The sequence below is a fragment of the Berghia stephanieae genome, chromosome 1 (assembly GCF_034508935.2).
Source record: "Berghia stephanieae isolate SIO BIC M18660-M18661 chromosome 1, UCSD_Bste_1.3, whole genome shotgun sequence".
Classification (NCBI taxonomy): domain Eukaryota; kingdom Metazoa; phylum Mollusca; class Gastropoda; order Nudibranchia; family Aeolidiidae; genus Berghia; species Berghia stephanieae.
In genome coordinates this window covers 4,482,496-4,499,016 of record NC_088360.1, presented here as the reverse complement: position 1 = coordinate 4,499,016, position 16,521 = coordinate 4,482,496, and the positions used below count along the sequence as shown (strand labels likewise).

Genomic DNA, 16,521 nt, shown 5'->3' with positions numbered 1-16,521 from the left:
CTTTGTTTCATTTCGCACCAGTTTGAAACATTCAACGTGTTCGGAACACTGATGTCCTGGGAAAGTTTGTTAGTGACGGTGTTTTTCCGTTGCCTTCCGTCATTGTTATTAGTAGAATTTAAATTATTGCATTTTAATTTGACTGAGTTGTTATTGATGTTTTCTTTGGCTTCTATTTGTTTTTGTTTCCTTCCACCTTTATTTCCTCCTTTTATTTTTCTGTATGCCTTGAATAATTTCAAAGATCTCAAAATGTTCACTATTTCTAAATTCGGTGTATTAATAATTGTGTGTCGTATTGTACGTATGTGTTGGGGTGAATAGTTCGGCTCTGAACGGTTCATTGTTGAGTCCTTGGAAAACCCTCTCTTCTCACATTCCCTCAGCGTACTCGTGTATAAAATGAGTACCTGGTACCTGCATGGTCGTTAACAGCGTTGTCTTTGTCCGAAAAAATATTGTTGTAATACCACCTAACAGGCTGCACGTCTCATTCTACATGTTAAGTGTTGCTGTTAGCTAGGAACCCCCTGAAAAGCGCTTTGAGCCCGTAGAGTGGATATTGTGCTTTATAAATGATAAAGTTTATATGTATTTGCTTTTACATTGATATTTCGATGCCTCAGGTTATTTATCCGTTTCTAATAGCGACGTACTCGCTCTCGACTAAAACTGTCATCAATGCAGCATTAGTCACCGTACGTGTGATGACTCAACCCTACCATGTCTCATCAAAGGAGAAAAGGAAGTAAGAGTTGTTTTGAGGGTATTTAGGCGCTTCAAATAAATGCCATCACTCGCCGCTGCACTTTTCAGTTGTTGTCGTCTGCGCGTGTCGTTCGTTGCTGGTGTCGTGCACAATAATATAATTAATCATCCCTTCCCATCATTCTTCGCCTCTCGTGTTTTCAGTTTAGTTACCAAAGTTACACAGTTACACGTCGTCCATACAGTTTAACCCGTACTTTACTGCTGCTATTAACGATGCTGGTGTAAAACAACAGTATTCATTAGAAAATTAAATGAACGTCATAAGTAATAGATAGAACGCAGTTGACGTCTCTCAGGTCTTTATTATAGTTTTTGTTGTTGTTTTTTTTTTGGGATTTAAAAAAAAATATTTTGCCATCCATGTTTATGAGTAACTCACTATACTGTATTAACCAGTTCAGGGTTACACATAGTTTTGTGTGTTATTCGTTATATCTAGGGAGTTAATTAGCCAAGCGCACAGCATCTATACTTTCCCCATCCCCCCCCCCCTCTTTTTTTTTTTTCCTTTTCTTTTTTTTTTTCTTTGTAAAGAATTATTTTATGACATGGCGACTTCTCTTTTCGGGGTTCGATTCGCTTCGACACTATACCGTTTTGAGGCAGTTGGTGATATGTCCGGCTATGTGGTCTAGTAGTATGACACTCGCTTTCGGATCGGATGATCCTGGGTTCGAGCCTCACTCGGCTTATAGTTGAGTCCTCGGAGAAGGCTCTTTACTCACATTCTCTCACCGTACTCGGTTGTAAAATGAGTATCTGGCTGTTAACAGCGTTGTCTCAGTCCGAAAACGTGTAATATCGCCTAACAGGCGTCATGTTCCGTCCTAAATGTTAAATGTTGCTATTGGCCATTGGATAATACAGAGAGCGCAAATGGTCCAAAACGTGTACTTATTTGCAGGTCTGATAACCCAAATTGTTATGGTCCCATTGTTGTCATGGAAATACTCTCAAACCGACGCAAAATATTGTCCGTTACAACAATGTTAGACCAGGCCCATAATTGCGTTCGGTTATCAGACCTGTTAATATGAGCACATGGGTCCATAAATATGCTGTAAAATAAAATATAACGATCTCGTGTGTCATTGGACCCATTATTCAGGATTTTCTGGGCCACTTCATATCGTGTGTATTTCGGAATGTGAAAGTGCGTATGTGTATGTGTGTGTGTGTGTGGATGTAATTTATTCCAACTTTTCCATCATTGAGATAATTGCATTGATGTCCGTCGCAATTAGTGTCCACATATATAATAATCATAATAATGATATGATATTGTAATATATACCTAATTATTGCCTATTGGAATGATGAAATGATGACGTCGAAAATCGATATCCGTATTTGAACTTCAAGCTTCGTAGCACACGTCTCTCCGAACTTTCGCTAAATTCTCAAGGGTAAAACTAATTTTGACTTCTACTTCTATTAACCAGTAAACTGCCGTACTCTGGAAAAAGAACTGAACAAGTGTGTATGCATGAAAGGTGACAGACAAAGCTAGAAAGAAAAATACAAGAAGAAAACCATCCCAAAAAATCAGTCGACCTCGACTGTTTTCTGGGGATGGTTTTTTTTCTTTCGACTGATTTTTTGATATATTTTTTTTCTTTTTGTGTTTTTCTTTTTTGCTTTGTCTGGCACCTTTCATTCACGCTTATTCAGTTCTTGATCTTACACCGGTGCCTGGTTTTAATTTCATACGTACTAAGGAAAAACACGTATTTTAAAAGTTTGGCCAAATAATCTCGCGAGATTCTAGGTTTGATTGAGAGTTTTTACCAATATAAGGGTCATTTAAATCGATCGATATTTGAAGGACGAGTGTTCTGGCCAAACTTCTAAATACCGTGTCTTTTCGGAGTACGGGAAAACTGGTTATGCCCCGCAAAATAAACTGTCGGCCCCCTGAAGTACGCAGATAATCGATCGTGTGATGGGCTTATCTTGCTTACCACACACATTTTTTCTCTGTACAGATTCTTGAAGTGTGTAGTATGTACGTCTTCAACAAAATATATATTATATTTAGGATGGGGAGGGGATGGTTTATTTCATCTGGTCACTGTTGATCCGATGTTGGAGTTGAAAGGGAGAAAATGGCACAGGGCGAGCGAGCCCTTGGCTCTCCTTTATCGATATGAAAATCATTCAGGAAAGAAAAAAAAAATCGCTTATCGCTGGTTCATTGGCATAACCCACCAATAGATTTCTGAAGATCACATTACAATTATTATCTCTGATCCAGCGTATTTAGTTCAGTAGTCCGGCCAATGAAGTGGATTGGCTGATATGTAGTCCTTGGGTTGATGAGCCATTTTCTCGTTTCAATCAATTATTTAAAGAGTCATAAACAGTGGGTTAGTATAGTAGCTTTAGAGGTTGTTGTAGTGGTGATGGGGATGTCATTACTAATGATAATGAATAGTCGTCACACACACACACACAGAGGGAGGGAGAGAGAGAGAAGGGGGGGGGGGGGTGTCGTAGAGAGAGTGATACTATAATAATAATAATAATAATAATAATAATAATAATAATAATAATAATAATATTAAGTCAGCAGATAACTAGGTGGTAAAAGTATGGATAAAAATAGTTAGGTGGTAAAAGTATGGATTATGTGAAAGTAATAAAATGTCGTGTAAATTGATTTGCATACTGAGTATTATAAATTCGTGTAAATAAGTTAAGATCAGTGACAAAAAAAAAAAGATTTTTTAATGGAATAAACTGAAACCATATTATGGTTTTTGTATAAGATCAAAATTATAATAATATAAGCTTAGGTAAGGTCAATTCCTTAAATTTTTTTCTACTTTAAAAACCTGTTTAATGTTAATTATCTTATAAATTTAATCATATAAATGTTATGAATTAGTGTAAATAATCTAGTTCTGTGCTAAAAGATATATATGGAACGAATATTTGTCCATTGCGTATGTTCATTATGTTTAAATTAAACTATCAGTAAAGGGTCTTATTTCAATTAAAAATAATTATTTTACGTTACGATAAGAGTGTCTACTACTGCACAACAAAAGCGAGGGAGAAACTTGTATATAGTAACATAAATATACAGTTCGCTAGTTGGACATCATCTAATGACGAAATATGAGAGTAGAGAAGTGCCAGAAGACTAGTAATAGAAACCTTTCTGCGGGGATGGGAAGCGAACTTGGGACCAACCTGATATGGCAACGTCTGTCACCATTCATCCATCTTTATCATTCTTAACCTCAATTGTTCCCTTTCCATGGGGATCATGCGCCTTCGTAAGTGGATGCTTTGGTTGGGCAAAGGGGTGGATTGTTGCTGGGATCAAATATTTTGGGTTCTGGGTAGAGTCCCTGACCTCGATTGATCTCTTGCTGTTTTTCTTATAGCTTTTCTAGCTTGACTTCATTTTGTTCTGACGCGTCTTTGTTGAAGGAGAAGACACGTGGATACATTTTCTCCCCTTTGCAAATCATGCCTATGTTATACATGTTTACCTTAATAGATGTTGATAAACATTTTGTTACCATTTTGAGTTTGTGCCTAGATGAAACTTTTGGGTCACCTCAAACCATATCCACGGTAGATGTATATTATTACTGTGACTATCCTACAATATTTAATTTTATTCGCGCTGACTAGTGATCTACAATCGCCATATACGCAATAAAAATCCAAAACACGAGAATCAAATGCAAAATTTTTGGGAGCGACAGTACGGTTCTTATGTTTTGAGAAAATGACGGTTTGATTCATAATTTGTGCTGTAAATAAAATTCATTTAAATCAATCCTTTGAAAATGCAAATGGGCCCAACTTTTAAGGATAGCCATAAAACGTGTAGGGATACATAAGTATATGCTCGAGTAATACACAATTCTCAATTTTTGAAAAAGTATTTTTTTGGGGGGTTTGTTTTCAGGGACAATATCGCAACATTACAGAAACATAGCAAGTGGGATTTAAAAAAAAAGAAAGAAACAAACGTGAAAGTTCCTCATCGAATAGGTAGCCTTCCGTCTAAATTGTTCTTTCACGTTTTTTCTGTGTTTTTTATTTTACTGGGACGCCGTGTGTGTGTGTGTGTGGGGGGGGGGGGGGGGTCAATTTCAACTGATTCGCTTCTGGGTCTGTAGGTCCCTGGTTCGAGTGCTGTGGGCGGCACATATTTAGTCCTTGTAAAGTGTTCTTTACACACTTTCTCTCACCGCACTCAGACGTGAAATGAGAATCTGACCGGTAACCGCGTCGTCTATGTCGAAAAAGCGCTATTCATGTGTGTTGTCTCATCCTATATGTGGGATCCGTTGTAAAGTGCCTTGAGCACATTTAGTGAATTTTGCCCTGCCTGCATGAAAGCTCTCAATCTCAAGTTGTTGTGTTACCTGTGAGCGTTTATCGAATTGCTGTACACTGTCATGAATGGTTGAGTGAGTCAGGGATTGACCGTGAATCGTGTTGTAGTTGTATCGGATCTATAACATGTCGTGGGCCGGCGACGACGGTGTTCCCACGTTGATGCAATCTGACATGCATACTCCTATCGATCTATCTATGCCGTTGATCTTGGCGGGTCTGGCACCACGAGCAAGTCCGCCGTGTGGCTTGCTGATGATGACTATGATGAGGTTGATGATGACGATCATTGAAGAAGAGAGGGGAGGGGGGGGGGGGGGGGGGGAGTGTGTGTGTGATAAGCCCGGGGGTGGGGAATTAGCAGAGACCATCGCTCTCTCTTGTACCCGTAATATTTTATGCTAATGAATCCTGGGGCAGCCCCGTGGCTCCATTATGAATTGTGAGTCAACTTTGTCTGTTCGGGGTTATGTTGTCTTCTGGTTTCTGGTTTAGGTAGTAGACAAAGTAGACCCTTTCGGTTGTTAGTCGTCACGTTCGATTAGTGGTCTTTTGTTTTATTATTTAACCCTTAAGTTTGAGGTGTCTGATCATCGCGGAGTTTTGGCCTGATCGTTTTCGGACTTCGCTTGGCCACCGTGTTTCATTAGACGGCACTAATTCGGCTTTTCAGGTGAGTTAAAACCCTTGAATTCGTAATACTGTGTACCCTTCGTTCTTCACTCTCCTTGTCAAACAGATTGTATTTCTCACAACCTTCAATCAATGCCCGGCTTGTATGATGTTGTAATTTATGGATCTTAAGCTTTTTTCCCATCCGTTTAAAAATATATATTTTTTAAAAATTGCGCTTTTCTGTTTAGGTAGGTTGCCCATTTGTCATTATTTCAATAGAGGTCAATGTGAATCATTTGAAATGTATGAAGATTTTAAGTGATGAATCATCAAAAGTGTTTTGCGAAGTGCTAATTTATTTAATTTCAATGTATTACAGTGCTTCAAAACTAAGTTTTCTACATTCAACAGCATAAGTAAATGGCAGTGAAGTTCCACCTTTTGTGTGGAAAAGATGGTCCTGGATTGATGATTAATCGAAATCCAAGATTACACCGGAAATGAGTTCATATGCATTACTCATGGCGACATGAATCCAGTCACTAAGAGTTGTAATTGATTAAGTATCCATGTTACAGTTTTGATCTAACGAAACATTTGTAATCTTCCTTGATATTTTTTTAAAAACTGTATAGAGCATGTATTCTATGAAATTTTCCCTATGAGAACTGACTGGTGGTGATAGTGATGTGTATTACTTAGTTATTCTTGGTCCTGACTTTTCTCTCCCCCCTTTCTCACCCTCCTCATGCGCCACCTTAGGTCGTATGAAGTTAAATTTCCTTGAGTTTTGTGTAGAGTTTTTGTTAAAATAATGCTGATTCCAACCACCTCCCGCTATTTTTTAAGGGAGAAGTTTATTTTTTAAATTGATGTAATGCGTTTTGAGCACGATAACAAAATAGAATTATTCATCTCATACCATATCTTCTCCTTCCGTCCATCCTCCTTTATCCTCCTTCTCCATCTGCTCCTTATCCTTCTCTCTTCTTTTTCTTCCTCGCCCTCCTCTTCCGCCTCCACCACCCTCCTCGTTTGCAGCTATTGTTTTGTTTTTTTTTAATTTTTATATAATAAATTTTTGTACAGAGTTCAATTCAATGAAGGGCTGATTGTTCTAATATTATTTCGTCACATTTAAAGGTGTGATAGAACAACACGTATTACCACTTTTGCTACGAGGTTTTTCAGTTTTCACTTAGGAATTCTCTTTGATACCTTCTTTCTCCCCATTCTACACCACCACCATCACCTACTCCTTCTTCTTCTTCTTCTTCTTCTTCTTCTTCTTCTTCTTCTTCTTCTTCTTCTTCTTCTTCTTCTTCTTCTTCTTCTTCTTCTTCTTCTTCTTCTTCTTCTTCTTCTTTTCTTCTTCTTCTTCTTCTTCTTCTTCTTCTTCTTCTTCTTCTTCTTCTTCTTCTTCTTCTTCTTCTTCTTCTTCTTCTTCTTCTTCTTCTTCTTCTTCTTCTTCTTTTCTTCTTCTTCTCTTTCTTCTTCTTCTCTTTCTTCTTCTTCTCTTTCTTTTCTTCTTCTTCTTCTTCTTCTTCTTCTTCTTTCTTCTTCTTCTTCTTTCTTCTTCTCTTCTTCTTCTTCTCTCTTCTTCTTCTTCTTCTTCTTCTTCTTCTTCTTCTTCTTCTTCTTCTTCTTCTTCTTCTTCTTCTTCTTCTTCTTCTTCTTCTTCTTCTTCTTCTTCTTCTTCTTCTTCTTCTTCTTCTTCCTCCTCGTCTTCTTCCTCCCCCTTCTTTCTCGTCTTCTTTTCCTTCTTTATATATTATGTTTGTTGACTTTGAAACAAGCCCGTGACTCTGTCCATCAAAAGTCTTTAGAAAATAATAACAGACGTATGGAAGAAATACCACGGAAGACGATTATAGAGGCCTTGTTCGACAATTTTGAATGGGTTCTTAATGAAACTGACAACTTAGTTGTACTCTCGAGTTCGCCCTCATTGAAAATCGAACAAATTTGTTCGATTTTCCATGCATGTGAACTCGAGAGAGTTTAAAACAAAGACGAGTTTAAAAAAAAATGAAATCGGGATGTAACATGATATGAATCTTGTTATCACTCGTCATTGACTTGATCATGGAAAGGACTGTGCAGTAAGTTGGACGATATACTACCAAATTCGATAACTCCGATTTGGCTGACGACACAGACTCATATTCAAAGCAAAACAGATGTATTATTATCAAACCACAAAGTTGTCCTCAACGCAAATAGAGAAAACTAATATCAGCTAGTTTGAATCCACAAAAAGAAGTAATGGGTAATTACAACAATCACAATTAATGATGAGGACATGGAAAGTGCAGAAATATTAAAATAACAAAAAATATTACTAAAATTCTCTTTATTCATTCCATTTGGGGAAACTTGTCCCTAGAGTCTATTCCAAGGGAAGACTGGAATAACCCAGGCGTTAGCCACAGTGCAACGCCGCAAACTGAGCTAGGGCGAAGTGACTTGCTCACCGTACTGGCTGTTTGAACTCGGTACCTTTCGGGTACGAAGCAAAGACCGTGCTGTATCCCAGTTGAGTATCATGGAACAATTATCTTAAATTTACTGCACTGATGTAAAGATCAACCCCAGGGATACGAATATTTCATTATATCGTTACTTCGGTTAATTCGTTTCAAGGGTGATCGTTATACGCGTGCTCCACTTTCTTACCCAAAAGGCTTTGTTAAATGCTATGACTCTATATTACAATTTGATAAATAGGTAATATGTTAATAGGTACTGGTTATGTTTTTTTGTTCCCCTATCGTTATCGTCACCACCAAGTCATTCCCATGATCATCCCTCTCTCTCTCTCTCTCTCTCTCTCTCTCTCTCTCTCTCTCTCTCTCTCTCTCTCTCTCTCTCTCTCTCTCTCTCCTTTTCTTTCTCCCTCTCCCTCTGTTAAATATATATTTTTATGAATGTTCCTAAATAAAGTGCCACAATTATTTAATCCGACCTCGAAAACTGGCTTGGAAATTTAACAACGTGCGTTTTTGGCGGTATCTACTTTTCAAAGCCTGTGCCAAATCAATAGCCTATCATTATGTTTATATTTGACATGCTGTCAATAACTATCATCATTGCATGTGGGCTACGATACGATTTTCTTTTTCAACAATATGCTTTTGTGACAAATCTGTTGTGTATCGGATTTTTAACCTGGATGCAATATGAAAAAGAGTGAGCATTTCTCCTGTTTATGCGGGGTTTTAGACCTGTAAAATCTCAGTCAATTAACTGAAATCAGTCAATTCGTCAAATTCAAATATTTTTTAAAAGGGAAGAAAGAAATGAATACAGAAAGTAGAAAGAATTCATGAATCGTAGTCGATTGACTGTAAAGTTAACTAGGAATGTTCCACAGCGCTACGCATAGCTCATGGGCCGTTTATATTAATGATGGATATATATTGCCAAGGCAAAGTGACGCTTTTTAGAATTGCCGTGTCTGAACACACCCCAGTGTATTTTCACACAGCCTTCGTGAAATTATTTTTTCACTTTCGAAACCTGTCGTAGCCAATTTTAACTGAGCCGCCGAGCGATAAATTTCACTGTTTCGTCTAAGCCAAAATTGACCACATTTACTTGAAGGACAGGAAAAGTATGAGAAAGAAAAATTCGAAACACCGGAAGTTCGTTATGTAGACACCTTCTAATCGAAAGTTAAATGATTGCTACAAGCACATCTCGATTGCCTCATGTTGTAAACAAACTGGTTGACCGTTTCTAAGTTTCTTCACTGATTGGGTACCTAATTATAAGGAACAATGGTAAGTAGCCTAATTAATTCCCGCGCAAATTAGTTTTCTGCCATTTCTTTGCTCAAGTGAGCTTGCTGTTTACCTTTCATTTTGATTCTTTGGATTTTACCGCTACGACGAATTACGAAGAAGAGTTTCAGTTTCAGTCAATTTTTATAGAGCTCATTTACAGGTCTAGTTGTTTTTTATTTTACGTAATTTATAAGTATGTTTTTAATTCAGAAAAGTGAGTGGAGCAGGCACTTATGTTGGTAACAACAAAAGCCGAAGTGAGTAGGAAAGTGCCAGAAGACAGAAGAGAATTTTAAAAAATTCGCGGCGGTGATGGGGGTTTGAACCCGCGACCGTATTGGTACGACAACTCCGCCTGGCCGGTGAGAGCGTGACTAACCGTATGAGCTATCCACGATCCCAAAAATAATTAAAAAGAGCTTTTATATAGCGTAATATCCACTTAAGGTTTGCATCATATCTTACTCAAAGAACTCAATCAGTTTTAATTGGGGAAGTAACTTCGTCAGAGCGTGATCTTCATTTTGGTGTACCTCAAGGATCCGTTTTAGGTCCAGTCCGTTTTGTACTTTACACTTCCCCTGTTGTGAGAATCTTAGAGCAACATTCTCTCGCTTACCATATGTACGCCGACGATACCCAGATATATAGCATGTGTTTGCAATCCGATATAGTTTCAAAGATAACTGTTTACGAACAATGCATCAACCATGTGATGAGATGGATGTCTGCAAATAGATTAAAATTAAATGGCGACAAGACTGAAGCCTTATTCATTGCTAGTTCCAATAATAAGACAGATCCATCTACACTGGCACTGACAATCAACGATAATGACAAAATACAACTCTCAACATCAGCAAAAAATCTCGGCATCACCTTAGAGAGTGATCTGTCTATGAACAAACATATTAAAAATGTGAGAACAAGTGCTATCTGTATTCTAAGAAATATCAGAACAATCAGACCATTTATTAATAGAGAAACTTGCAAAAAAATTGGTAGCATCTTTGATATTCCCGAAAATGGACTACTGCAATGCATTGTTTGTTGGTCTCACAAAGGACAAAATAAACAAACTCCAGAAAATACAGAACATGGCAGCCCGCGTTGTACTGCAGAAAGACGGGAAAACTGCAGCTCCCGAATTACTACAGCAGCTGCATTGGCTGCCAGTGGACCAGCGGATTAAATATAAATCTTCAACTATCGTTTTCAAATGCCTGGAGGGCTCGTCACCAGAATATCTCTCAAACCTCGTTGAACGGTATAACCCACAGCGATCGCTTCGATCAACGAACGACCTCAAATTGAAAACACCCCGCTGTCGAGTGAAGGCTGCTGAACGCGCCTTTCAGCATTCTGGTCCAAGCTTGTGGAATTTACTACCACTAGAGATACGTTCTTCGTCTTCACTGGAGGAATTCAAGCGTCGATTGAAGACATTCTTATTCCGACAGGCTTTCTTTTGATTATGTGTATAATTAGCGTTGTTCGTGTACTGTGTTAGGCCTTAATGATTAAGTTAATCTATGTTATGCGCCCAGAGCCCTCCCGATGAAGGGATGTTTGGCGCACTATAAATCTATACCATTATTATTATTATTATTATTATTATTATTATTATTATTATTATTATTATTATTATTATTATTATTATTATTATTATTATTATTATTATTATTATTATTATTATTATTATTATTAATGTGCTCAAAGCGCTTTACAAGGGGTCCCTGGCCGGCCAACAGCAACATGTAACATGTAGAACGAGACATGACGCCTGTTAGGCGATATTACGTTTTAATTTTCGACGGAGACAACGCTGTTAACGGCCAGGTACTCATTTTACACCTGAGTACGGTGAGAGAATGTGAGTAAAGAGTCTTTTCCAAGGACTCAGCTATACGCCGAGCGAGGCTCGAACTCAGCACCTTCCGATCCGAAAGCGAGTGTCATACCACTAGACCACATAGCCGCACATTTTTTTATTTAAAAGAAAAAAATTACCCGCCGATGCAATGTTCTCACTTTTCTCAGACCTCGTTTATTTACGGATCAATCCTTTAAAAAAAAATTATTAAGATTAAATGGATTATCCTGGAATGCCGACAGTGCTCGGTGAAACGATTTTTTTTTACATTTCAAGAGTGAGAGAAAGTCAGTGATTTTGAATAATTTTGGGATGGCCCACTGTCTTTAATTCCATCCTTTTGTATAACATTCGAGTATGGATACCGTGTGGTTTAATTTTTTTTTTTTAATTTGATTTTTTAAAAATGCAGCTCTTTCCTTTTTTATTATTATTATTATTATTATTATTATTATTATTATTATTATTATTATTATTATTATTATTATTATTATTATTGTTGTTGTTGTTGTTGTTGTTGTTGTTGTTGTTGTTGTTGTTATTATTATTATATGTATCATTTTAGGGCAAACATGGGACAGGCCTGAGGATTTAAATTAATGAGACTTCGATTTTGTCTAGGTCGAACGTCGAACACTTTTGGTGTCGAGTTGATAGCTTGCACCTCTTGGAAATCGTGTTGAAGTTGATCGCCTTGTTCCGCCTTGTCTTCCTTCTCCAGGTGATTGTAAATGATGATCTACAATCATTTAACAGTTCCCTGATCTTTTCGTAACCCCCTGCCCCCCTTTATTCCCAAGAAGTAAAAGACAAATAAAACAAAAAAAAACCGGATGCCGCAGTAGTTTCGATGCACGTCTTTTGTCTATCCTTAATCACATGAGAGGTGACCCCAAACCCTTTTGGAATGATGTTATTTTTGTCAAGAGGCAGATTAACCATTTTCCGACTGTGTACGTATTCCACATTTTATTTGACTTTGTTGTAAATAGTGACTATCGATCTGCACTTCATAACCCATGGGTGATGATGTGTCATCAAATCGATCACATAGTTGGGTGTTTTAACGTGATATATAGAGCATGCCGACCCGTCTCGTCATATAGAGCTAAAGATGCGTGGACTGACTGAGACATTGTGCGTTGGGAAAGCATGGTCGTGACCAGAATCAAGGAATGCTTTTGGACTGAGCTTCTTTTCGAGATTTGAACTTTAAAGAAGAAATAAAACCTTATATTATTTGCCATTTAAAAAGGAAAAAAAATTGAGCTTTTATAATGCGCGTATCCAATAAATGTTCTCAATGCGCTTTGCCAGGGGATCCAAGACAACAGCAAAATTAAAAATGTAGTTCGAGATATGGCGTCTGTGAGTCGCGATTTCAATTTTTTTTTTTTCGATATAGATAACGCCAGATATTCATTTTGCACCTAAGTGAGAGAATCTGAGCAAAGAGGCTTTTCCGGGGACTTAACTTATCTCCGTCTACAGAGGGACTGGAACCAGAGACCTTCCGGTCTATATATACGAGTGCCATACCGACCACGAAGCGCACCAATAAAGTATTGACATATGGGATATATATTAGCAATTTATTTTTTTAAATCACGTGACACAATGATGATAATGGCGAGATATGATATGACGTGTACCGTAACGTATATGCAGGTCTGACATCCGAATCCACTTATGTCCTAGTTTAACATTGTTGTCGGGGCAGTGTGGCTCAGCGTACCCAAAAGGTAACGAGTTCGATCAACCGCCGCTGCGTTGTGTGGCCTTGAGCAAGTCACCTAGCCCTAGCGATTTTGCGGTCCTGCACTGCGGCTGACGCCTGGGTTATTCCAGTCTTCCCTTGGAATAGATCCTAAAGACAAATTTCCCCTTGGGGATCAATAAAGGGAATTTTATTTATTTTATTTGTATTGGACAATAATTTTGCATTATTTTTTTGAGATTTCCATTACAACAATGAGCCCATAAGGATTTGAGTTATCAGACCTGCAAAGAAGAGCACGTTTGTTAGTAATTCTAGTATGAGTGGGAGTAGAATTGATTAAAGAAGTGCAAAATAAGAGTATTATGAAAAGCTACATCAGACGATATATATGTTTTTTTTTTTTTTTTGAAAGCAAATTAAGCATAGGATGTCACTTGCTGTGTCTTCTATCCCCTTACATCTGTTTTTCATGTTGCTTTCTGTCTTTGTCTTAGAACGAGCAAACATACTACTCGTATTAGTTCTTTCACTCTTCTTCCTCTCCCTTTCTGTTTTTTACATAGTCCTCCCTCTCCCCCCCCCCTCTCTCTCTCTCTCTCTCTCTCTCTCTCTCTCTCTCTCTCTCTCTCTCTCTCTCACTCACACACACACACACACGTACATTCACACACCTCAGTCTTCCTATAATTTCAATTTATTTATGGATCGGCGAATATCATGTTGTTAAAGGGTTCCATTTCTTCCCAATGCGGTGCGTGGGGGGGGGGGGGGGGGGGGGGGGGGGGTTGCGGAGTTGAATTTCCTTTATATAAAAATACCATCAAATACACAACAGTTGCCTCGATGGATTCTTTGTATTGTTTTGTCATTTTCCGTAATAATATTATTCTCTATCAACTGTGAATGTAGTTTCTCGTGTACGGCATGCAATTTCGCCTTGGTTGAAGGTTCATGTATGTTGGAGGCCAGATCGATAGATATGTAGTAGAGTTGATTGTATATATCCCGAAGCATCCGTCGCTCACAGACTCACAGCTCTCCTCGTATGAGTCATGCCTTGTTGATTGGTTTTGCTAGACATGCATATTTTGATATTCTGTTTTGCTCTTACGTAAATTGACATGAAAAAAAGTATAGATTTACTCTCATTTTAGTATCATCATTTGTTTATTCACTAGTAAAACGTCTGTACTTGGCTACGGAACATATCTTAAATGTTATGAAAGAAATATGTATGACAGCTTGCTACTAACATTAGGATATTTGTCAATTGAATTAATTGAAATGGATTATGAGTAGTGCGGGGCGGTCCTTGGCAAGCTTAAGGACCACGGTCCTACGGTCCTTGGGAAATGAAGACCGCAAGGACCGGTCTCTAGACCGGTCCGCCGTTCATTCTTGAACCGTTAAAGACCGCTACACGATGAAAACCGTGGCCTACAGGAGTAAAACACACGGAGTAGTCACACTAATTTCAAATTGTAACCTAATTAGAGAAGAGGGGTGATGCCTTCTTTATTTGCTCACCGTACTTCATTGTTACTTCGATAATTTAATAAAATTTGAAATTTATCCCCATTAACGGAGATAATGGCATCGCCCAAGGCGTTGATCGAGTTGTTCGTGGCGTTGATACCCACACGCAACTCCTACCCCCCCCCCCCCCCCCCCCCCCCCCCCCCACACACACACACACATTAGAGGGCAGCAAGCATTGAAGAGTAAGAGAGAGACGTGAAGTTATAATAAGAGGGGGTGGATGAGGTGATAAGAGGGGTCGATGGTGACTTTTCGCCAGATCTAACAAACTCAGCTACCCATTCATTGCTTAGACAGGGATTCAGAAAAAAATCGACTGCACCCGGGATCGATCTCTGGCCCTTTGCGTATAAAGAGAGTGCTCTATCAACTGAGCTATCGTGGTCCCCAAATATTCTATTGGACCTTTTAAAAATACAGACGTTATAACTGTTTTTTTTTTGGACGGAAGAAACTAATGAAACTCATATTACTTGATTAGTTAAAACACCAAACGAAATTTTAATATTATTGTATTATTTTAAATGACAACAATGCGATAGAAAGGAGTGGCGACAAGAGATGGACAAAAGAAAACAAAAAATCAGACTTGCAACTTGCTAGGTTCGACACACACACACACACACACACACACACACACACACACACACACACACACACACACATCTTTAGTAGTCACATACATTTCAAACAATAACCCATTAGAGAAGAGGGGTCATGCCTTCATCATAGATCATTGTCATTGCGATCATTATGGTGTAGTAAATTTTGAAATTTACCCGTATAATGGAATCGTCCAAGGCGTGCGCCTCCTGTTCCCCCCATCTCACACACGAAAGGGCGGTTTGCGGAGTGGAGGGAGGTGGTCGTCTGCCTCTATGGTCGTCTGTGTCGTTTAGTGTATGGCAAAGGGGGGGTGGGTGCGATTAATTAAGTGGGATGGGTGGTGATTGGTGGAAGATAGGCAAAGGACCGAGGCCACGAATCGCTGGGGAAGTAGTATGGCGCGAGACCGTTGAAAGGTGATAAGAAGTGAGGACCGCCGGCGGTCTTCCTCTTTGGGACTGGACCACGGTTCACAGCTAAAAGACCGTGGGACCGGTCCTCGGTCCGGTCCTCAGCGCGGCACTAATTATGAGCATGCGGATCTTGGTACATGAATTGATGGTTCCTCCGTGACCTCTTGTTGCTATGCATGTCAAGCTATTGACCATGGATCCCTTTTTACAATTGATGGTTCCTCCGTGACCTCTTGTTGCTATGCATGTCAAGCTATTGAACATGGATGCCTTTTTACAATTGATGGTTCCTCCGTGACCTCTTGTTGCTATGCATGTCAAGCTATTGACATGGATGCCTTTTTACAATTGATGGTTCCTCCTCCGTGACCTCTTGTTTCTATGCCTGTCAAGCTATTGACCATGGATCCCTTTTTACAATTGATGGTTCCTCCGTGACCTCTTGTTGCTATGCATGTCAAGCTATTGAACATGGATGCCTTTTTACAATTGATGGTTCCTCCGTGACCTCTTGTTTCTATGCCTGTCAAGCTATTGACCATGGATCCCTTTTTACAATTGATGGTTCCTCCTCCGTGACCTCTTGTTGCTATGCCTGTCAAGCTATTGACCATGGATCCCTTTTTACAATTGATGGTTCCTCCGTGACCTCTTGTTGCTATGCATGTCAAGCTATTGAACATGGATGCCTTTTTACAATTGATGGTTCCTCCGTGACCTCTTGTTGCTATGCCTGTCAAGCTATTGACATGGATGCCTTTTTACAATTGATGGTTCCTCCGTGACCTCTTGTTGCTATGCCTGTCAAGCTATTGAACATGGATGCCTTTTTACAATTGA

The 16,521-nt window shown here is 38.8% G+C and overlaps 1 protein-coding gene across 6 annotated transcripts in view; it reads left to right on the top strand.

Annotated features, from left to right (window-relative positions):
* The window catches only part of LOC144966369 (stathmin-like), a 76,688-nt gene that overhangs the window by 16,263 nt on the left and 43,904 nt on the right, over positions 1-16,521 (top strand). Inside the window, exon 1 of one of the 6 annotated variants that reach the window (XM_078902720.1) lies at positions 5,419-5,803. The exons of 3 other annotated variants lie outside the window; for them this stretch is intronic. The gene's annotated coding sequence lies outside the window, so the exon portion shown is untranslated. Of the gene's footprint in view, positions 1-5,418; positions 5,804-16,521 lie in introns of those variants that run through there. 2 more of the 6 variants (XM_078902763.1, XM_078902752.1) reach the window with 2 other exon arrangements.